This window comes from Euleptes europaea, chromosome 6 (assembly GCF_029931775.1).
Source record: "Euleptes europaea isolate rEulEur1 chromosome 6, rEulEur1.hap1, whole genome shotgun sequence".
NCBI lineage: Eukaryota > Metazoa > Chordata > Lepidosauria > Squamata > Sphaerodactylidae > Euleptes > Euleptes europaea.
In genome coordinates this window covers 103360185-103383369 of record NC_079317.1, presented here as the reverse complement: position 1 = coordinate 103383369, position 23185 = coordinate 103360185, and positions in this window count along the sequence as shown.

Here is a 23185-nt window from a genome sequence, read left to right as displayed (position 1 = left end):
TAGGGAAGGCCACACTGGTTCCAGATGCTAGCAGATTGGTTTTTACAGGCTTAGTGCCGAATAATAAAGCTGCCTATGCCACAAAGGCAGGGGGAGGGGGAGGAATCAGGAAAATCCTACTAAGGGCAATATGAAGTGTTGGGGACAACATGTAAGACTTTCTGTGGAGGTGTGATGTAAACAGACCTTGAGAGGTAGGAGCTACTGGTTTTTAGATCAAATTGAGGCTTCTTTCTAACTCCCTAGATACTTGTATTACTGTTACTTTAAAAAAAACTGAACACCTCACCCTTCCTCTGAGAAGTTCATGGCATGGTACCTATCTTTCTGCCTTCGTTTTATCTTTGCAACAACCCTGCAAGGTAGTTTAGTCAGGTAGGAACAGAGACGGAAGGACAAACTGGTTCAAGGTGATCCGTACATGGCTGACTAGATTTGAGCTTGGTCTCTCAGTGGTAGTCCACCCATTGTACCACACCAAATTCAGTATTCACACCATCCTTTCTGAATCCCGCCCTTCCCTGTTTGTCAAGGTTGTTCTCTCCCCAGCACACAGAAGTCAGTGTTTTAAACTGGTTTTCTGTTCCCACTCCAGAGAAAGAGGCTTGTCAAGTGGATCAAAAATTGTTCTTTAAATAGCCTGTTAAATTGCAAGTGTTCTAGATTGGCGTGTCTCATGCAGGATTGTTTAAAAAATAATTTGTTTTGCTTTGTTCTTATTTGCTAAATGGTTTGGATATTTTCTTGGCAGCTCAACACGGGGAAAAAGGTTAGGTTCTTTATCCCCCACCCCCACCTTTCTTATGTTTTGCAACAAAAGAGCAACCTAAATCTGAAAATGTTCTATTCTGGATTTTTTTCTGGCGTCCCAAATGGTCTGCCACTGTATTTTTAAAGGCAGAAAATATTTCAAGCTTTCTAAAATAAAATGCAATAGAGCCCTGGGTGCTTGTTCCAAGAGGGCGTGGATTTGGCGGCTGGCACCAGTATCCTTTGTTTATAGTGCTTAATATTGCCCTAGGGGCCTGTAAATTGTGACAGAGAAGGATGGTACTAGTGCGGCTCCTTTAATATGTAGAAAGAGGGGTGGGTGGGATGGTTGCTGTTGGAGAGGGGAGAGAAGAGCCAGAGGAAAACATATCCCAGTCTAAAGGCATCTTTCTTAATTTAACATCATATAATGGAGAGGGGACGGTAGAGCTGGAGAGTGGGCTATTTTTAGCATGTGGAAGCTTGCTTGGAGCCAGAGTTAATGTGAGAGTTCAGGTTTTGTGTGTACGTATGTGTGTGTGTGTGTGTGAGAGAGAGAGAGAGAGAAAGAGAGAGAGAGAGAGATCACTGAGGGGTAAGAGTTAAAATTGGCTGGCAAGATGCATGCTGCCAATAATTTTCAGAGCAGCCTGGCCAAAGGGGATCCAAAGCAAATGGTTGAAGAACTGCAGCTATATGCAGTTGCTATGAGGTGTTAGGCCAGACGTGAATGGGTATGAACTTAGGGTTAATTGGCAGGGGTGCGGGCTAAGGCCAAAGCTGCAGTAGGGCCAGGCTGAGCCGTGAAACAGGAGGGGAAATGCCATTAAATCTGCCAGCAAGACTCCAGCGGGCTCAGTCTTTCCAGGTCAGGTAATTATCCTTGTGAAATATTCATGACCCCTTATCCCAGATGCTATTTCAGAGCAGCAGGGGGAGAGAGAGGGATGTGAGAAGGAAGGCTCAGGAAGATACACACACAGAGAGACAGCGCAGCATGAATCTTTACTAACTGCACATGGCCTCATACCTCCTGTCCGCCCTTCTCCTAAACACACACTAGCAGCCACAGATTGTGCATGCAGGGCTTCCTCACCACAGAAGATGAGGTACCATGTGTGCAGCAAGGAGTGGTCTAACTGGCTTAATCTCTGCACAAACCTTGTGTCCGGTTTGCTGCTTTTGTGCTGAGCAGCTGTGAACATTGAAATAGGCTTCCTGTTAAAATGTTTCCAGGGTTCTGCACTTTACATTCAGTCTGAGTCCAACCTGGGCTCTCTTCTTACAAGCAGACGTACTGAACTTGCCTTTGAATCGTAACCACCTGCCCCAACTTTTTTCTGGCCCATTAGTGATCCTACTAATGTGGAAGGATAATATATACCCCTGTGCTAGGTACAACCATTCTTCTTTGGCAGATTGGCAATGCTGTTGCCCTGAAGGTGTGATGTTAAAAGTAATTATCATGGAAATGATTCTTTTCCATATAGGTCCACTGCCTACATAGGGAGGAATCCCTATAGAACAAAAGAGAATCTTGTTTTTCCCCCTCCCGCTTTTGGCATGCTAACACAGGTAACATGCGGCTGCACTCTAGGAAACATGTTGTCATCACTATTCTTCATTAAGGAATTACTGGGGCGGGAGAGGTGGCTGGACAGTAGGGTTCTCAGCTCTGGATTGAGAAATACCTGGAGATTTGGGGGTGGAGCCTGAGGAGGGCGGGGTTTGAGGAGGGGGAGGGACTTCATTTTCTCCTGGTTAACTGATCTCGGTCACCTGGAGATCAGTTGCAATAGCGGGAGATCTCCTGCCTCCATCTGGAGGTTATCCAAAACTTAACACAGAAGGAAAAGTATGTCCAGACTTACTGTAAAACATTACAAAACTGTATTAAACAATGTGAAACAAACAAATCACAAACTATATACTCCTTTGTACAGTCCCACATCTGACACACTTCTGAATTATTGTTGTTTTCCAGGTGCAGAACGAGAGTACTCAGGTAAGTATGTTTGGGTATGTTCAAGATATCTCTGTGTTCAGGGAGGAAGAGGAAGACGGCTGTTCCAGTGCTTCATCAGTCCCTCTTCAAATCCATTTTGTATTTCTTGTTACAAGCTTGTTACAAGCTAAAGTCCTTTCTTAAGGTATCTTGCAAAGGTTCCAGTCAGGATACTATCTTCTTAAGAAAGGACTTTAACTTGTAACAAGATATACAAAATGGATTTGAAGAGGGACTGATGAAGCACTGAAAATGGCCGTCTTCCTCTTCCTCCCTGATCACGGAGATATCTTGAACATACCCGAACATACTCACCTGAGTACCCTTGTTCTGCACCTGGAAAACAATAATTCAGAAGTGTGTCAGATGTGGGACTGTACAAAGGATTTACCTTTTGTATATAGTTTGTGATTTGTTAGTTTCACATTGTTTAATACAGTTTTGTAATTTGTTACAATAAGTTACCTTTCCTTCTGTGCTAAGTTTTGGATAATGTATTTACACACACACAGGTGTCTTTTTGTACATTGCTCCATCTGGAGGCTGGCAACTCTATTGGAAAGGAGGTGGAGGGTTGTGCTTGGACACACTCCCCATTTCTCTGCCTGTCTCTATGCCTTATACAGGGTTGGTGTAAGTGATTTTGGTCCAGGATGGGGCCCCAGAACCACTGCCACCCCCTACCCTCTGCTGGCTACCACTAGGGCCATGCAAGGAGTGTCTCTCACCCCGTGCGAGGAGGGCAGGAGCCACTGTTGCTGCCAGAAGCCAACTACCCAAGCCCCAGATGGGACAAGTTAATGTGGCTACAGCAGCCTGCTCTTCTTCCCCCCCCCCCCCGCCTTTGAGGAGGTGGGCCTGTGGGCATGCAGGACCCTCCTCAGCATGGGGCCTGGGCAACTGCCCCTTTTGCCTATTAGCTGAGACTGACCCTGGCCTTATGCCACTACATCTGTACAGAAAAGGACTGGATCTCAGTGTGCCCCCCCCCAGTGCTTCCCCTATGTTCTTGGTAAATTTTACAAGACCTGTGTGATTAAGCCACTTTTAGTCCCATGTGACAGAGAAAAATGAAGCATTCCTGTCAAGATTTCAACCAGGGACTGCTGTTCCTTCTTTTAGCCCATAAACTGCATCTGTTCTTAAAAGATTACCCCTCTTAATTATGATTTTATAGAGAGATTCTCACTCCTTCCCTGCTTGCCTGCTCACAGGTTCCTAGGGTGGAGAATACATAAACATGGGAGGCATTCATGCAGAACAGCCTCCACTGCTTGGCTGTAGAGCAGTCTCCACAGGCAGTGAACTGTGGCTTGGGCCCTGGGTGTTTTGTGCACCCCTAAGTAGGCAATGGAAGCTGGGTGTTGATTTGACATGGAGAATTCAGCTTCCTGGAATGCTCTGCTTTCTTTTAAAGGGAAGCAGCCCCTGCAGAAACCTTTAGTAGACAGCAAGGGACGAGTGGTCCAGGGGTGGAGGTTGAGTCCATTGAAATATAATATTGCTATGAAAAATAAACAGTCAAATGTGTACTTGGAATAACTTAATCATATTGTAAATTTTGTTACACTGGTCTAGGGTTTAATTTTGTGTGCCAGCAGAGTACAATTAACCCTGCCTGTACTATGTCCCTCCTGTAATAGGGACCACTTCCAAGCACTTCAAAGGGAAGTACACTGGTATTTAGAGGGCGGTCCCACTTCTTTTCCATTCACAGAATAATAGAATATGGAGTTGCATTTTTTGCATAGGCAGCTTAACCAGTGTTGAGCCTATATCCTCCATGAGCTGATGAATCTTTTTTAAATTCATTGTTTACTGAAGACAATACATTTATAAAGCTTTGTGGAGGACAATGTGACCTTCCTTTTCCCCCCAAGCAGTTTGTAAATAAATGAAGGAGTTAAAAGTATTGACATTTCTCATTTTCTAAATGAGGCCTGATGAAATGTAGATTGCAGCTACTAACTCCAGCCCTTCCTTAGCATGGCAAAGGAATGAACAAGCCATTGTGTCCTTTCCCACAAGGACGGTTTGTAGCAGCTCTGGTAATATGACCATCTTATGCATTCATAACTTTAACTCTGCCCTTCTGGGAATGTGATGGGGAATTTGCAATGTCAACATCCCTGGAGGGAGTTGTTTCTGTGCACTGCTGGGGGTTAAAGATTCACTAAATTTCTTGGGTCAATCAAGACTGGCATGCAAATGACCACTGTGTTGGTGATGGAGAAGTGCTATCATGGAGCGTTCGCTCCAACAACCCTTTGGTGTGGCAAGAAATTAAATACAGCCAGATATTTTAGCCATGAAGATGTCCTTTCCTTTCCAAGGTCAGCTGAGTTAGATCAGTCCCTCCTGGGCCAAGGGGTCTTATTACTGGTAGGGTGGACAGCACTGAAAACTACCAGAGCTTCGTTCAAGAGTGACTTGGGATCATCTATAGAACCAGCTGCCCTGTACTTTAAGATGGAGATCCCATGCACACTTAGGTGTTTTATGCATGGTCGCTTTAACTTCCTTTATTTCCCGTTTCAGCCAGAATCAAATTTTTCAGTATGTCCGGTATCTCATTCCTTGGAAGCTCAACGCTGTTTCGACGCAAAATGAACCCGGCTTTTCCCATTCCTCTTATGGCCCGAGTTAAACTGTCCATCCTGGCTCATTCTGGAGTCACAGAGCATGCATACTCCGTTCTCGGGTTGTGCTTCCCTGCGCCATCACGTCCCACCCTTTTCCAACTCCTTCCTCAAAGCAGCATGCTGATGGGAAAATAGAAGATTGGCTTCTCTCACAGCCAATCACAAAGCAGTCTGTAAAGAGGTGGGGACTGAAGTGCTTCCTGCTACCTCGGAGCTCTTTCTGAGCAAAAGAAAGGCTTTTTTAAAATGAGGCTTGGATTTCTCCCCCCCCCCTTCTTTCAGGTAGCTCCGTTTTTTGTTCTCAAAATGCTTTTTTATGCGGCAGTTAGGTTTGAGGGGAAGGAAATCTTCTCTCACGGGACGGGGAGCACTATGAGGTAAGCCAATTACAGAGCAGCATTTAAAGGGATGGGACTTGATTTGAGCTTGGGAGACTGTTTTTCTGTATTCATGGTTCGATTAGCACACAGTTTAATCCCTGATCATTCAAGCCAATGCATACAGTTTTCCCCAACCCAGGTTACTTTAATGTGTGATGAACCCAGGTCCAAGCAGGGAGAGCCAACCCAGGAATAAAAGATCTTACTAGTAGGTAAGAGTCACTGAATTTATTATAACTTATTTCTGAATAAACATGTATACTGTCCCATATATTTTCTCTTGGCTTTATCCTGAAAAATGAAGCAATGGCCCACTTCACTAGAAATAGGCACAGGGGTATTAAAATGGCAAATGAGATTCAATGTGAGCAAGTGTAAAGTGATGCATATTGGGGTAAAAAAATCCCAATTTCACATATAGAATGATGGGATCTGTGTTGGCAGTGACAGACCTAGAAAGGGATCTTGGGGTAGTAGTGGATCACTCAATGAAGATGTCAACCCAGTGTGCGGCTGCTGTAAAAAAAGCAAATTCCATGCTGGCCGTAATTAGACGAGGAACATAACTGCTGCCAACTTGAAAGGCTTTAAGAGGGGTGCGGAAGTGTTGATACAGGAGAGGGGTATTCATGACTACTAGTTAAAATGGATACTAGTCATGATGCATACCTATTCTCTCCAGGATCAGAGGAGCATGCTTAATGTATTAGGTGCTGTGGAACACAGGCAGGATGTTGCTGCTACAGTCATCTTGTTTGTGGGTTTCCTAGAGGCACTTGGTTGACAACTGTGTGAACAGAATGCTGGACTTGATGGGCCTTGGTCTGATTCAGCATGGCTTTTCTTATGTTCTTATGCCTTTGCTCTGTGTCTGACTTGTGTTTTCTTGGCCACATGTCTCTTTATTCAAGCAGCACTGCTTTCTGAGAAAAGCACAACTTCAGGCACAGAGATTGTGACCTCAGTTGGCAGCCACCATATTACAGCTGATAATAACACTGTCACACCCCTCTTGACTTGGTTCAAGGGTCAATAGGGAATTTGTTCTTGCCACAACTCATTGGGTGGTCACTCAATCTGAAGTTAGTCACATTCCAATTTGATAGAAGAGGCAGCTGTTCAGAAGAGGATCAGGAGGATTAGGCAGCAGGAAAGTCAAAGATCTTAATGGTTTTATGTCTTAAAGACATAAGGCTATTAGATGTTAATGTGCAAAGGGAGGATATTTCAAGAGTGTAGGGAAGCCAGGAAGAGATGATGAGGAACTGTAAGGCTCAGGGCTATTTTCCTGGAAATATGGATGTTGCTTGCCTGGGATGACCCCCAGTTGTAACACAAATGTCCCCAAATGTAGTCCTCCAAGGAAGTTCCCTTATTATATAATCATTCATACAAGTCCATGCTTCCATATGAAGATACTTTGGAATGTAGGGATGTTCAGCAGTGTATTTTTTTTACCCCAATGCTCTTATTACAAAGCCGAATCATGCATCTGTTCCCAATATGTACAGTGGGCAAGATCAGATAAGTCAGCTTCAACAAATTCTAGGGTCCCTTATTCCCAAACCATCCTTAACATTTGCACATCTGACATTTTTCATACACACATTTTCCATAATTCTTATGATCTTCTGCAGCACAAAGTAATCTACTCTTCCTTCTGACCAGCCTGTCTAAATATACAATTTACTATGTAGGGGTGGGGGGGATGACCACTACTCCCTAATCTTTTGATATATGCTTGGCCATGAATTTATGAGCCTCAGGAAGTTTGGAGTCCTTCACCAATAACAATATATGTAAATTGTTCAATGTAAATTGAGAAAAGTCAGGTAATTAGAAAGGTCTCCAGATAGACTGGGTCTTACACAGTGCCATGTTTTGCATAGCAGTTAACCCAGCACTAATATCACAATAAGTGCTGCTTTGTACTCTTCCTTTCCTGAGCATGGCTGAGTCCATGACAACCTTTACAGGGACAATTTCTGTTGGAGAAGAGAGGACTGGAGACTAATATAATGTCTCTACCACCTGGTTAACTTCCAATCTCTTGTGAGGGAGTGGAGTACAGAAGCAAGAGCATGTGTAGTGATAGATTCACAACAAAATCAGACCAAATGCCCTGTTATTCCATGATAACTCAGACCAGTTGCTTTCCAGTACTCCTAGGGTTGCCAGGTCCTCCCGGCCACTGGCAGGGGATGGGAGTAGGGTTGCCAGTTCCAGGAGATTTGAGGGTGGAGCCTGGGGAGGACATAGATCTTAGTGGGGTACAATACCATGGAATCCACCCTCCAAAGCATCAATTTTCTCCAGGGGAGCTGATGTCTGTAGTTTGGAGATGAGATGTAATTCTGGGGAATCCCCAGGTCCCGTCTGGCACCCCTAAGTACTCCTCACGCATACGTGGCTGGGCACAAACTGTAGCCCCTACCATGGTAGTTGGATGTGATATACATTTCAGGTGTTTGAGTCAACCAACTGCCCAGTGAGCCCCTCTCATGTCCATTATCCCTCACCAATAATCAGGCTATATCAAAGCTTGCAGAGAGAGCCATTATTCAGCCTTCATTAAGATAACAGCATGGCTCACACCCATACTTCTGTGTGTGTGTGTGTGTTAAGTACCGTCAAGTTGCTTCCGACTCATGGCGACCCTATGAATCAATGTCCTCCAAAATGTCCTATCTGTGACAGCCTTGCTCAGGTCTTGCAAATTGAGGGCTGTGGCTTTCTTTATTGAGTCAATCCATCTCTTGTTGGGTCTTCCTCTTTTCCTGCTGCCCTCAACTTTTCCTAGCATGACTGTCTTTTCTAGTGACTCTTGTCTTCTCAAAATGTGACCAAAATACAATAGCTTCAGTTTAGTCATTTTAGCTTCTAGGGTCAGTTCAGGCTTGATTTGATCTATAACCCACTGATTTGTTTTTTTGGCAGTCCACGGTATACGTAACCCTCTCCTCCAACACCACACTTCAAAGGAGTCTACTTCCTTCCTGTCAGCTTTCTTCATTGTCCATCTTTCACACCCATACATAGTAATAGGGAATAGGGCATGAATTAACCTAATCTTGATGGCCAGTGACACATCCTTACACTTCAGAATCTTTTCTAGCTCCTTCATGGCTGCCCTTCCCAGTCTCAATCTCCTTCTGATTTCTTGGCGGCAGTCTCCCTTTTGGTTGATGGTGGAGCCAAGGAATAGAAAGTCTTGAACAATTTCAATTTCCTCATTGTCAACCTTAAAGTTGTGTAATTCTCCTGTAGTCATTACTTTTGTCTTCTTGATGTTCAGCTGTAGTCCTGCTTTGGCACTTTCTCTTTTAACTTTCAGCAGTAGTCGTTTCAAATCTTCACTATTTTCTGCCATTAATGTAGTATCATCGGCATATCTCTAATTGTTAATGTTCCTCCAATTTTCACTCCACCTTCATCTAAATCTAATCCAGCTTTCCTAATTATATGTTCTGCATATAGATTGAAGAGATGGGGAGATAAAACACATCCTTGTCTAACACCTTTGCCAATTGGAAACCATTCTGTTTTTCCATATTCTGTTCTGTGGCCTCTTGTCCAGAGTACAGGTTGCGCATCAAAATGATCAGATGTAGTAGCACACCCATTTTTTTAAAAACAAGCCATAGCTTTTCGTGATCTACATAGTCAAAAGCTTTGCTGTAATCTATGAAACACAAGCTGATTTTCTTCTGAAATTATCTCGTATGCTCCAGTATCCAAAGTATATTTGCAATATGATCTCTAGTGCCTCTTCCTTTTCTGAATCCAGCTTGAACATCAGGCATTTCTCGTTCCATAAATGGTAACAGCCTTTGCTGTAAGATTTTAAGCATCACTTTACTTGCTTGAGAAATTAATACAATGGTCCAATAGTTGCTGCAACCTTTGACATCTCCTTTCTTGGGCATTGGAATGTAAATGGATTGCTTCCAGTCTGTGGGCCATTGTTTTGTTTTCCATATCTGTTGGCATATTCTTGTCAAGATTTTGATGGACTCCGTTTCTGTGGGTTGGAATAGCTCTATTGATATCCCATTTGCTCCTGGTGATTTGTTTCTCCCCATTGCTCTCAGTGCAGCTCTCACTTCACTTTCTAAAACTGTAGGTTCTTCTTCAAAAGCTTCTTCTTGGATGGAATCTGTCATCCTTTCATCTAACTGTATAATTCTTCAGTGTATTGTTCCCAACTTTTCTTTATTTTGTCCTGTTCAGTTAATGATCATTCAGCATGCCTAACCATGCTTTAAATTTCCCTTTGATTTCTTGGATCTTGTGGAACAGATCTCTTGTTCTTCCTTTCTTGTTGTTCTCTTCTATTTCTTCACACTGGTTGTTATAATAGTTCTCTTTGTCTCTACGTGTGAGTCGCTGGAACATTGCACTTAGACTTTTGATTCTGTTTCTGTTACCTTCTACTTTTGCTTCTCGTCTATCTTTGGCAATTTTAAGAGTTTCCTCAGACATCCATGGAGGCTTTTCATTTCTTTTGGCTACAGGAATAGTCTTTGTACATTCTTCCTTGATAATATCTCTAGTTTCCACCTATAGTTCTTCTGGTTTACATTCACTTGAATTCAGTAATGCAAATCTTTTATTTACATGGTCTTTAAACTATTCAGAAATTTTGCTTAGTTTGTATTTTGGTACTATGAATGTTCTGGTGTTTTTCTTAAGCTTTATCTTGATTTTCGATATTAACAATTCACGATCTGTACTGCAGTCGGCTCCTGGTCTTGTTTTGGCCGAGAGACTAGAGCGTCTCCATCTTCTGCTTCCAATTATGTAATCTATTTGATTTCTATACTGGCCATCTGATGATGTCCATGAATACATGGACATCAGTCTATTTGGTGGCCTGAAACTTGTGTTTGCAATGAACAAATTGTTGTCTTCACAGAATTATATGCATCATTCTCCTGCTTCATTCCATGCTCCTAGCCCAAATCTGCCAACAACATTTGATTCTGCTTTGTTTCCTACTTTTGCGTTGATTATCAGCATATCTTGTTTAGGTGTGTGATCAATTTCTTCCTGAACACTGGCATAAAAACTTCCCATTTCTTCCTCATCAGCATCTGTAGTTGGGGCATAAACTTGAATGATGCTTATGTTGATAGGCTTTCTCTGAAGTCTGATTTTATTTGGTCAGATTTTGCATTATAGCTCCTGACTGCCTTTGCTACATCTTGCCTCACTATTAAAGCAACTCCGTTTCTTCTGTTTTTGTCATTCCCTGAATAAAACACTTTGTGATTTTCTGATTGAAAATGTCCTAATCCAGTCCACTTTAGTTCACTTACTCCCAGGATTGAAATGTTCAAATGTTCAATTTCTTGTTTTACAATTTCAAGCTTACTTTGATTCATGCTTCTCACATTCCATGTTCCTATTATATGCATAGAACAGCATACGAAAGATCCTCCGCCAGTGTCACCTTCCACTACTACTGCTGCCCAGTAGCTAATCTTCAAGGATTCCTCTGCCCCCATCAGCTTTGGAACTGCCTGTTCTCTTCTGCAGATGTGGCCACTGATCCCTTAAGGAGGCGGTGGATGCATCTTCGTCTGTTGTCTCAGCTGAGACCATTCCGTCTTGAGTGACTCTGCTAGTTTAGTCTCTTGATAGAGTCTAGACCCCTTACAGTATTGCTCTCAACTTTCCTGACACACACAAACCCCCTCACCACATTAAGGTGTGCATCCAAAAGGGGGCTTCTGTAGTCCATTCTTATGTTACAAAATGCATATGCATTCCTCAAGAACACATTTAGGGCAGGGGTGTAAGGCTTTCCAGCCTTCCTGGGCAGTTTCCATAAAATCACTTGCTCAGACGACCATTCAGAAACAGGTAAGTTTATTGGAACGCATCAGGTATGACTAGGCCCCTACAGGGTCAAAGTTGCAAGTGCTAGCATTTCCAAAAGAGCAAGATTATAAACATTTCTACACAGCAGATGTCCGTTACATGTTTTGAGAACCATGAGATAACCGTGTCAGGCCATGCCTTGCACAAGAACATCAAAAGGTCCCAAGAAGCTCGTTATTGCAATCTACAGAAGCCAAGGCCAGGGAAGCAGGAAGCAGGAGGGAGGCAGGGAGGGAATGGGAGTCAGCATGACATTCCAGCTTGGGGCCTGCTAGGATTTACAACAGCCTGAACCAAAGTTAGCACAGATCTGCCTTGCTGCTTATACGAGCAAAAACAGAAGCACACAGAAAAGGAACATTACAATCCCTCACAAGGGGAAAATTCTTTTCATCCAGATGATCTGAGATTCAACCTTTGGCATTGCTGGTTGAAGGATTTCAGGCAGCAGGTACTAGGAAAGGGCCTTCTTGCCTACAAAACCATGAATTGCTGCTGATTGGGTGGACAATGCTGAGTTAAATGCAGTACAATTCATGGGAGAATCAGCTCAGATGGTTAAGACAGACACTATATGCTGGTAACATGGTGAATCCACAAGTAATGGGGGGGCGGGTTGTGCAATGACAAATCCTGTGATTGCTGCCTTTCACCATCTGTTGGCTCCATCTACATTTTTGTAGGACATGATGAGCCAGGATGCTGTCTCACAACTGGTCATCACACCGAAAGTGAATTCTGTGGAGAGCATTTGTTTTCTTCCTCTGCCTCATCCTGGGAACAGTCCTTCAGAGCAGCCACAGTTCCTCCCCCAAACCAATCTTTAACTAACAAATCTGAAAGCAGGACTTCTAGGGCAAAAGAAATGACTGCCAGACAGGATAAGTAGCAGTGTTCATGTAGAGATTAAATCCCACTGAAAACTAAAGTATGAAGGTAAAAGTGGCACCATCTGTAGCCTAGTGAGGAACCCAAGGTGAATTGCATCGCCGATGTCCCACTCTTACCTGGGCCTGCTTAGTTTCAGCAGCATGTGTCTTCAGAACATATCCCGGTCTCCTTCTCATGTGTCCTCCATTATAAATGTCACACACTGCTGATTGTTTGGGGCCTGTTGAGCATCTTGCTATTGCCACTTCTGGTCCTGCTGCTCTGCCTGCTTTCTGCTTGACAGGGAAGAGAAGCAAAGGATGAAGAGCTGCAGGGTCATTTCTCCAGCCTGCTTGCCAGGACAGACAGGGACCAGGATCTCCAATCTGGGGAGTTCAGAATCAAAGCTAAAGCTGGCCTCTCCCCAACTGGTGGATAAGTCAGTCTCCACAACCAGGCTGCCATCCTCAAGCAGGAGCCTGGAGTTCTCTCAGAAGTATAACTGCTCTCCAGATGAGGGAGATCAGTTTCCCTTGATAAAACAGCAGCTTTGGAGAGAGGACTGTATGATATCATATCCATGCTGAGGTTCCTCCCCAAACTCTGCCTTCCCTTAGCACTAACCCCAAAATCTCCAGGAATTTCTCAAGCTGGAGTTGGCAACCCTACCAGAAGTTAGCCTTTATTCCCATTCCCCTGTTGTACAATGGTTTGTCCTCAAATGTTATTGAACAGTATTTTTTCCCCTCAACCCAAAAATCCAAATGACCCCTCTCAATCCTTCGTCTACACTAGAACTCCAAGAGACATGGAGACCAGGGGCAGGAAATGGTGCTCACGCCCTCAACCACTTCTACCTTTCATTAGATGGTCCCTCACTGGGAGACAGTCAAGAGCTGAAGTAGGGTTGGCAACTCCAGGTTGGGAAGTTCCTGGAGATTTGGGGGTGGAGTCTGGGGAGGGCAGAGTTTGGGGAGGATATAATGTCCTATAATCCCCCCTCCAAAGCAGCCATTTGCTCTGGGGGAGCTGTTAGGGTTGCCAACTCTGGTTTCTGAAATACCTGGAGATTTGAGGGTGGGGTTTAGGGCGCAGAGGGACCTTGGTAGGGTATAATGCCATGCAATCCACCTTCCAAAGCAGCCATTTTCTCCAGGAGAAGTGGAATAAATGTTTTTAAGAAATAAGAAGGGTTGGTTTTTATACCCCGCTTTTCTCTACCTTTTTAAGAAGTCTCAAACGACTTACAATCGACTTCCCTTCCCCTCCACAATAGACACTTTGTGAGGTAGGTGGGGCTGAGAGAGTTTGGAGAGAACGGTGACTAGGCCAAGGTCACCCAGCAGGCTTCATGTGGAGGAGTGGAGAATCGAACCCAGTTCTCCAGATTAGAGTCTGCCACTCTTAACCACTACACCACACTGGTGATTTATGTAGTCTGGATATCAATTGAAGTTCCAGGGGATCCCCAGCCTCCACCTGGAGGTTGGCAATTCTAGAGCCTGAAGATGAGAGTCCATGGACAAAAGAAATGCTGACTCATGGTCCAAGTTCAAGGTCCCATCCTCAAATACTTGTCCTGCTGCTGCACTAGCCTAACAAGGCCTTTGTTTTCTATCAGTCATGCAGTTCTGGGAAACCAGTATATAACCCAGGAATTATTCAGCTGCTGACAGCTGGGTAGCGTTTAGTGCTTGGAGCAGAGATTTGCCACTGCTGTCAATTCTGCTGGGCTCAACAGGCCTCTATAAACACAAATAAACCTCAGCCGTCCCAGTAGCAGCCACACTATGGCCAAGACACAGCTGGGCGTCCTGACTTCTCCAAGCCTGCAGGCCTCATTCCCTCTCCTCTCACAACAGCTGTTCAGGAATAATGCAGCCTGTGAGATCCATGCTGCTACAGAGGTAAGCATGTCACATTCATGGAGATCACTAGTTGTTAGGGTTACTTTGGCAGGAGCAGCAGGATGCCCAACTACAAGTGAGACTGGAGCAGTTAAATGATGGAGCTAGCCAGAGCAGGCAGGCAGGCTAGAATGGATGGATGGATAGACTGGAAGACAGAATTGAAGAAAGTAGGGAGTTCAAACACCAGAGAAGGGGCCAAACACTCAGAAATCAATGGGACATCTTATTAAAAAAAGGAAATTGGTACGATATGGAAAATAACTCCATATTTAAAAAATATTGCTCAGTGGGTTTCCACTGAGTGTGGTGCTGAAAGCTAGCAGCAGCCTGAAGCGAAAGTCAGCCATAAATTTGCGCTTTCCAAGGACATCTGTATGGTGGATTGTAAAAGAACATGAGACACTGGGAAATGTCAAAGACTTTTCTCTGAAGTATCAAACCTAATTCCATCTTCTGGTTAATAATCAGGAGCACCACTCCTATTGACCTGACATCTCCTAATGGTGGAATTGTTTATGTATTCAAATATTTATATCTCACCTCTCTATATGACTACATTCGTGGCAGCTAACAGTACAAACGATATTATTAAATATAATGAAACTTGTAAAACATGAAAAACAATATAACCAGACATGAGCAGCGATAAAACATCTTAGATGAAACAGGATAAAACCATAAATATCCTAGAAATAGCATTTAACTGATCTTTTAAAACTACAGCCCTAAACCGACTAATAGCAAGATCAACTACAGGGAGCCCAAAAGGCTTGAGAAAATAAATATGTCTTTGCCTGATACCTCAAGGAACACAGCATTGATGCCAGATGACCCTCTGTGGGGAGCTCCAAAACACAAGCCCCTCTAAAGAGTAGCATTCTGGGCAACAAGGGGACAGCAGGTTTGGACAAAGGAAAGGTCAGGGAGCATCCTATCTATCCCTATACCAACACTCTACTGCCCTCCCGTGTTGCTCCAAAGCCTGTGCTAGCATTAAGTGACATTGCAGTCATTCCTTCCTACACATATTACAAATTATTTTGGCAAACACATATTCCCTAACCTGTGTTTGCTGAGACAATACTAATGTGGGAGTGGGGCACACTTGCTGGAGAGAATTAGCAAATGGGAAGCAAGAGTGCTCAGTCTCTCCCATGCCTGCCAATTCTTCCTGGCAAATACTACCTTGTCTCTCTCCCCCCTCCAAACAAGTGGACACTTCAGAGGCCATCTAGAAAGACATTTACCAAGGTCCAGATGAGTGGAATTTTATTTTGTTTTTTTAAAGGACTTTGGGCTTATGCAATAGAAAGTTAAGGTAAGGAGGGCTGTGCTACTTAAAATCATGAATGGGTTATAGAAAAGATTAATACAGAAGACACTAAATGAAATTAACTCATGAATTTTTTAAAAAAAACACACACTAGTGCTTCTTTTTAACACAAAGGCCACCATCCTCCATTGAAAAGAGGCCAAAAAGGAAGGAAATCTTATTTTTTAAATATTTCAGAAATATCCTTAGAAATACAATATAATAAAATATACTAGGTAAAATGCTTATAATAGTAATTATTAAGTATCTTTATCTAGTATATTTTATAATGCATTTTCTAACATGGCTCAGTTTCAGTATTACATATATCAAGTATTATATAGAGTACCGTTTGAATTACATTAAGAATATTAGGATATTCACTGTTCTATACATATTATTACTACATTATTATTATTGTTGTATTATACATCACTTATAATTGTTATGATTTCTCTTTCAATGTACATTACTCATAACAATATATGCTGTTACATTCTCTTTTTTTATTCTGATATAATGGACACAATTGTGACTGCTGTCATGATACGACCTTTAATCTTTCCTGCCCTTCTATATTTTGTGTTTATATTCTGTTTTTATATGTTGATTTAAAAAAACTTTTTAAAAAGTGAGGAGGGGGGGGGTAAAAGGCTACCATCCAGCACAACGTTAGGTATGCTTAAGACCCATTGAAATCAATTATCTTAAGTGTTCCTATCACTTTGCTGGATTGAGCCCAATGCTTAATGGAAATGTGAAATTCACTGCCACAAGATATGGTGAAGGACAATTGTTCAACTGCGTTCATATTCATGGCAAAAGGGAATATCAGTGGACATACTTCTCTTTGTGAAAACAGAATGATTGTTGGAGACTGTCATTCTCTGTAAATGTCCTCTGGTGCTGTACCCCTCTTCTAAGAACTAATGATTATGAGAGACAAGATATTGAGCTTGCTGGACCACATACACCTTGCTCAGTGTTTCTACTCAGTGCAGCTACTTCTGGAAGCCGGACATACAAGTTACTTAGCAGCCAGGGATGTTGCCAAGAAGTATGGTTTTGTATTTAAGTCAACCATTATGCCAGTAAAGGTTTGTGTTTGTGTGTATATTCAAGTCAACCTGAATAAATCCTGATTTCCCCACCCTAAACAATTCACCTATGACACATTTCAAGAGAATTTATTTTCTCTTCTTTGTGGTTTATCAAAAAGAAAAGCCTTTGACATTTCACAGGTGTCTTTGTGTCCTTTGTATCTCCCATATCTCTGCTCTGATCATTGTGGAATATCTGACCACCCAGCTACATTTTTGTTAAGAAGTGAAATTAAGTTCATCAGCTGCCCCAAATTCTTCTGAACAGTCATGATTTTTCTGCTGCCCTCCAGAAAAAGGGCAACTTGGAACATGTGAAAGGGAACAAAATTTTCAGGCCCATAGATGGACTTGACTTAGATATGTCAACTTGAGGGACAACCTGCCGCTTGGCTCGGTCAGTGTGAGTATAAATGGGCGCCATCTTGAGTTTCGAGTCTGAGGGTTATTTTAAGTAAGATTTCATTATTTTAAATTAGAATCCATTAATTGTATTGTTTATTATTATTGATATATTTTAAATGGTGTTACCCGCCCTGAACCTGACCTCGGCTGAGGGGAGGGCAGGCTATAAATTACTAAATAAAAATAAATAAAATATGGCAAGAAGCAGCCTGGCTGACATACTCTTGGGTTATTCTGGTTTGCTTAGGAGGGCATTTATTTGTGACAAGAAATGTCTTGTTTCCGTTACTCTTTGACATACTACCTTCTTCCTACTTAGTATATGGGACCATTCTTAATTTCTTTTGCCTACTATTGAAGGAAATATGTTCCAGATCTCAAATACTTAGTTACAGAGAGAAACGGGTATTTTCAGAAGCAATACGACACTGTTGTGAAAGTGCCTGTGATTGTTTCCACAACCATACACAAGAGGCAGATGAAACGGCATAGAGATGTCTTTCTTGCCCAACAGGGGACCGGGGTCAGCTTCTGAGTTTAGGGCAGGACAGACGAAACATTTCCAAGCTTACCACAAGGGGAGAATGGTGGGGGATGCATTTCACAGACTAGGGCACTGATTCTCCTTATGGTTCAACAGTGAGTCTGGCTCCCCTCCCGCCCCCCCACTGTAATTCTAACAGAGCACTGAAGTGTGACATCGCAGCATTGCAGTGACCCAATTTCTAGCCAGTCAGCAAGAGCCAAGGCAACATTGAGTATGTCCCTGGGATCTGAGAGAACTTTTCACACATGCCCTGACATCCACTCTCTCTTTCTCTCGCACGCTATACATCCTCTTTCACTTGCCCAGAGCAGAATCACTAAGATCTACACACACATAGCAGTCAAATACTACTGAATACCATCCTATGTACCTGGATGACGGTATGCTATGCCATGCTGTCATGTTCTACACTAGGATAATCATCTGTAACATTGATACACAACAGTGCTTAAGGGCACATACACCTTCAGACCCTTTATTCTGTGTCATTGTGTCAGCAGCACACTCCATGCACTGCCATGTGTACACATAAAAAGAAGACAAGGGTGGCAACTGGAAGAAACATCCTAGGCTGCTTCTACATAGAGCAGCAAAGTCTGTCTCCACAGTGAAAGCTGCAGTAAGCTGGGTAGAAGCAGGTGAGGATGGCCTCTGCACAGCCCCATCCCCACACTGCTCACGCTTCTCTTTGCCCCTCCCTTGCAATCTGTTGGATTAGTGCAGAAGCACTCAAGGGACCAGAGTTGTTCTCCACTGTTGTAACAGACACACCCCATTTCCTGCTTCTCAGCTGAGTGCTGGCTAGGGTTGGCAGCATCCAAGTGGGGCCTGGAGATATCATGGAGCTACAACTGATCTCCAGACTACAAAGATCAGTTCCCTTGGAGAAAATGGCTGCTTTGGAAGATGGACCTTATGGCATTATACTCTGTTGAGGTCCCTTCTCTCCCCAAATCCTGCCCTCCCAAAGCTCCATCCCCGAATTTCCAGGAATTTCCAACCCAGAGTTGGCACTCTACTGGTGGTGCTGCCACTGAGTTGTGGTGGGAAGGGTTGCCAGCTCCAGGTTGGGGAATACCTAGAGATTTGGGTGGTGGAGCCTAGGGTTGCCAACCTCCAGGTGATGGCTGGAGATCTCCCATTATTACAACTGATCTCCAAGAGATAGAAATCAGTTCCCCTGGAGAAAATGGCCACCTTGGCAATTGGACTCTACGGCACTGAAGTCCCTCCCCTCTCAAAACCCTCTCCTCCTCAGACTTCACCCCAAAATCCCCAAAATTTCCCAACCCGGAGCTGGCAACCCTAGTAGAGCCTGAGGAGAGTGGAGTTTAGGGAGGGGATGGACTTTAATGGGTTATAATGCCATAGAATCCACCTTCCAAAGCAGCCATTTTATTCAGGTGAACTGATCTTCATTGTCTGGAGATGAGTTGTAACAGCGGGAGATCTCCAGGTGCCACCTGGAGGTTAGCAACCCTAGTGGTGGGGGAAGACCATTAAAGAGCTTAAGAGGTGGGGGAATGGAACTTAGCTCTACTCCCCTCTCCAGATTAGTTGCAGTATAAGTAGGGTTGCCAACATCCAGGTACTGTTTAGAAAAAAATAGTACTCAGCTCTATATGCAAAAATATCAAACAGTGTATTACAAAATAGCGGAGACAACAATGAAGTGCAAACAGAAACTTACAATCCTAAACACCGATTATATACACATATATGGAGATATCTTCTATAGAGTCTAACAAGACTTCAACAAGGTCTTTAGTAACAATTGTTTTTGAAGACTAAACATCAAAATGCCGAAGTATCGAAAGCAAGGGAAACAGTCCCGTTAATCTTGGAAGAATGGTGTGATGAGTAAAGTTGGGAAACGTCTTCCAGAATTTTCAAAATGTTTTTCGCAGAATTATGCTTCTTCAGCCTGTAATAATGAAATTCATGGTGCCATGTATTGGGCTGCTTCTGTTTTCTTTCAAAAGTTCTCTTGACAAGAGAACCTTTGAAAGAAAACAGAAGCAGCCCAATACATGGCACCATGAATTTCATTATTACAGGCTGAAGAAGCATAATTCTGAGATCAGTTTCCCTGGAGGAAATGGACAGACTTGCATCATATTCCTGGTGAGCTTCCTCCCCAGGCACTGACCCCAAATCTCCAGACATTTTCCAAGATGGATTTAGTAATCTTAGTCCACACAGATGCTTGCCTGCATTCTCACCACCACTGTTTCATCTTGAACCAGAGCAAAGGAAAGCCCTGGGAGCAACACATCTCATCCTCAGAATGAGGACAATATTATGTGTAAGCAGTTGAAGAGGGAAGATGGAGTAAGGAGGGCTGCCTAATGACAGCTCAGTTCAGAATAAGGTGCCAGGAGACAGGACGTAATCTTCCTTCCTTCCTTGAGGTTCTCTTGGGGGAAAAAGATGGGCATGCATCTATTGGGGTCACTTTGGATATGGGGCAGGGGAGAACTGCATGACTTGGGGAACCTCCCAAGCCAAACACAGCACTTCCTGTGGGCTCACCAGGAGTCTCCTGGCTTTGCTGCCTTCCTGAGGCTGCCAAAAACAGGGCTTGTCATTTATGTACTTGGCAGCTTGTGGACTACAGCTGATTGATAGGCTGCATTCAGCTTGGTGGATTACAAGCTGTGCAGGGCCTGGTGTAAAATATTCTGCCGGAGGGCATGAAGATGGCCTGTTTAATTTGCTCCAGTTCTATAGTTTTGGATACAAAGTATTGTCACAGAATCATTATAAATATTGTCATGAGTCATGCTGCCCTGCATTGCCATTTGGAGGCTTATAATGCATGTCGATGAATGGGTAATCAAGGTCAGCTAGGAATGCAGGTCACACTTACCTGTTATAGATGAAACTAAGACTCCTTTTCCTATCTTGGAGGTGTGAGTTGAGGGGGAGGGGAGGAAAATAAGTGTGAATTGTTGCAGTTGGCTGGCAGGTAGTAGTTCTGTGGAGCTGCAAGACTACGCTGAAGATGATGTAGCATTGCATGCTCACATGCCTGCTCCTCTTCTGCTCAACTTGAACATAAACATCTTATTTACCAAGTGCACCATGAATAGGGTTGCCAACCTCCAGGTGGTCCTAGAGAGAATGAAGGCTCAGTGCTGTATAGATAATGGAAGAGATCCAAACAGCACTACAAGGTAATGTTAACAAAAGATAAATTTATAAGAGTGCAGGTAAGTGCAAGAAGTGAACATATATTAAAGGGAAACACAATCAAAGTTTTCCTATACAATTAGCACAAATGGTCCAGCAAGATATGCAATATAACTAAGGAAATTGTCCATTGGATCACATAAAAACAATATAGCTGTCCATAATAGACTTTCCTGTGCTTCTCAGTAGCTGGACACAAGATGTCAAAAACAAGGACCACAGCGAGGAGGTGCCAGAAGAGGTGCCCGGACGTGTCGTCTAGATCATGCACACGTTTCGCACATGGCTTCATGGCTTCATCAGCTACATGTATCTACACGTAGCTGATGAAGCCATGTGCGAAACGTGTGCATGATCTAGATGACACGTCCGGGCACCTCTTCTGGCACCTCCTCGCTGTGGTCCTTGTTTTTGACATCTTGTGTCCAGCTACTGAGAAGCACAGGAAAGTCTATTATGGACAGCTATATTGTTTTTATGTGATCCAATGGACAATTTCCTTAGTTATATTGCATATCTTGCTGGACCATTTGTGCTAATTGTATAGAAAAACTTTGATTGTGTTTCCCTTTAATTCTTGTATATATGTTCACTTCTTGCACTTACCTGCACTCTTATAAATTTATCTTTTGTTAACATTACCTTGTAGTGCTGTTTGGATCTCTTCCAACCTCCAGGTGGTAGCTGGAGATCTTTCGCTAATACAACTGATCTCCAGGTGACAGAGATCAATTCCCCTGGAGAAAATGGCCACTTTGGCAATTGTATTCTATGGCATTGAAGTCCCTCCCCTCTCCAAACCCCATCCCCTCAGGCTTCACCCCCAAAAGCTCCAGGTGTTTTCTAACCCTGAACTAGCAACCCTAACCATGAATCATCCAGTGTTACCTCCCTACAAGGAGGCTGACCCTGTAAATGGCTGTCATGAAACTTTTTACTGCTTGACAAAGTCAGAAGTGTAAAACAATATATTAGTTCCTTCTGCATTTTGTGTGTGTGTGTGTTGTACAGCACACATCCTGCTTTTTGCTTATGGTACACTGTGTTCTGGACCGCATGAAGTGGGATGGTTGAGGGATGCTAAAATACATGGCTATTGGTTCCTTCAAACTATATGGATGTAACAACACAACTGAAAATTGGTTAAGTTTCCTTCTCCCCACAGAGCTTTGGAAATTGTAATCTTGGACTTTGGGAGGGGGCAAAATAAAAACATTTATCTCAATCAATCAATAAAAAGAATTCTATGAGATGCCCCAGATCACAGCCCATTAATACACTATAGGGATTTTATTCAGAGATTAAGACCCTTGCTTTTTAGCTCATGTCAGCAAAGAAAGAGGCCGGTAATTAAATCTAAGCCCTGGTTTGACAAGGACTGCCTTGAAGCAAAAACAGCCCTTAAACAAGCCTATAGTAAGTTCATCAAAGCTCAGAGTAGCCAAATCAAGGCAGCCCAGCAGTCCCTTCTCCTGCATAAAAAGATGTACAAACTCTTAATCTCTCAAAAGAAAAAGGAGCACTTTAAGGAGTTTTGGAGATTATTGATTAAAGCGGTCAAGGCTGAAAATACATCCGTATTTTGGAGGCTAGTTACTGGTAGCAATTGCAAGGAGAACTCACCTTTAGATTCACATGTGGCCGCGGATAGGTGGGTCATATTCTTTCAGAGGCTTTATGATGACGTGCATCCTTTGGCTCCCTATAGTCCTGACCTGTCAAATATTCCCTCCTGTCTCATTAAATGAGGTCAAATCCCATATTAACCAACTAAGATGGGGTAAAGCTCCTGGATATGATGGTATCCCCCCAGAGTTTACCAAGGAGAACATAGATTGGTGAGCTCCCTTTCTATCCGCACCGTTTACCTAGATAGACTCCACTGGAAGAATCCCTAAAGACTGGGGGCTGGCAATAGTAGTCCCCTTTTATAAAAAAAGAAGTAGAAAGGACCCTTCCAACTATAGGCCAGTTAGTCTCCTAAGTGTCATCAGCAAATTATACGCAAGGCACCTGCTAGATAAATTAACCCTTTGGCTCAATCAAGATAATATTTTGGCAATAGAACAGGCAGGCTTTAGGGAAGGGAGAGCAACGATAGAGCACTGCCTTGTCCTGCAACATCTAGCAGAGAAATATTCTAATAAGGGACAACCCTCTTTATATGTGGCATTCATTGATTTTAGGGC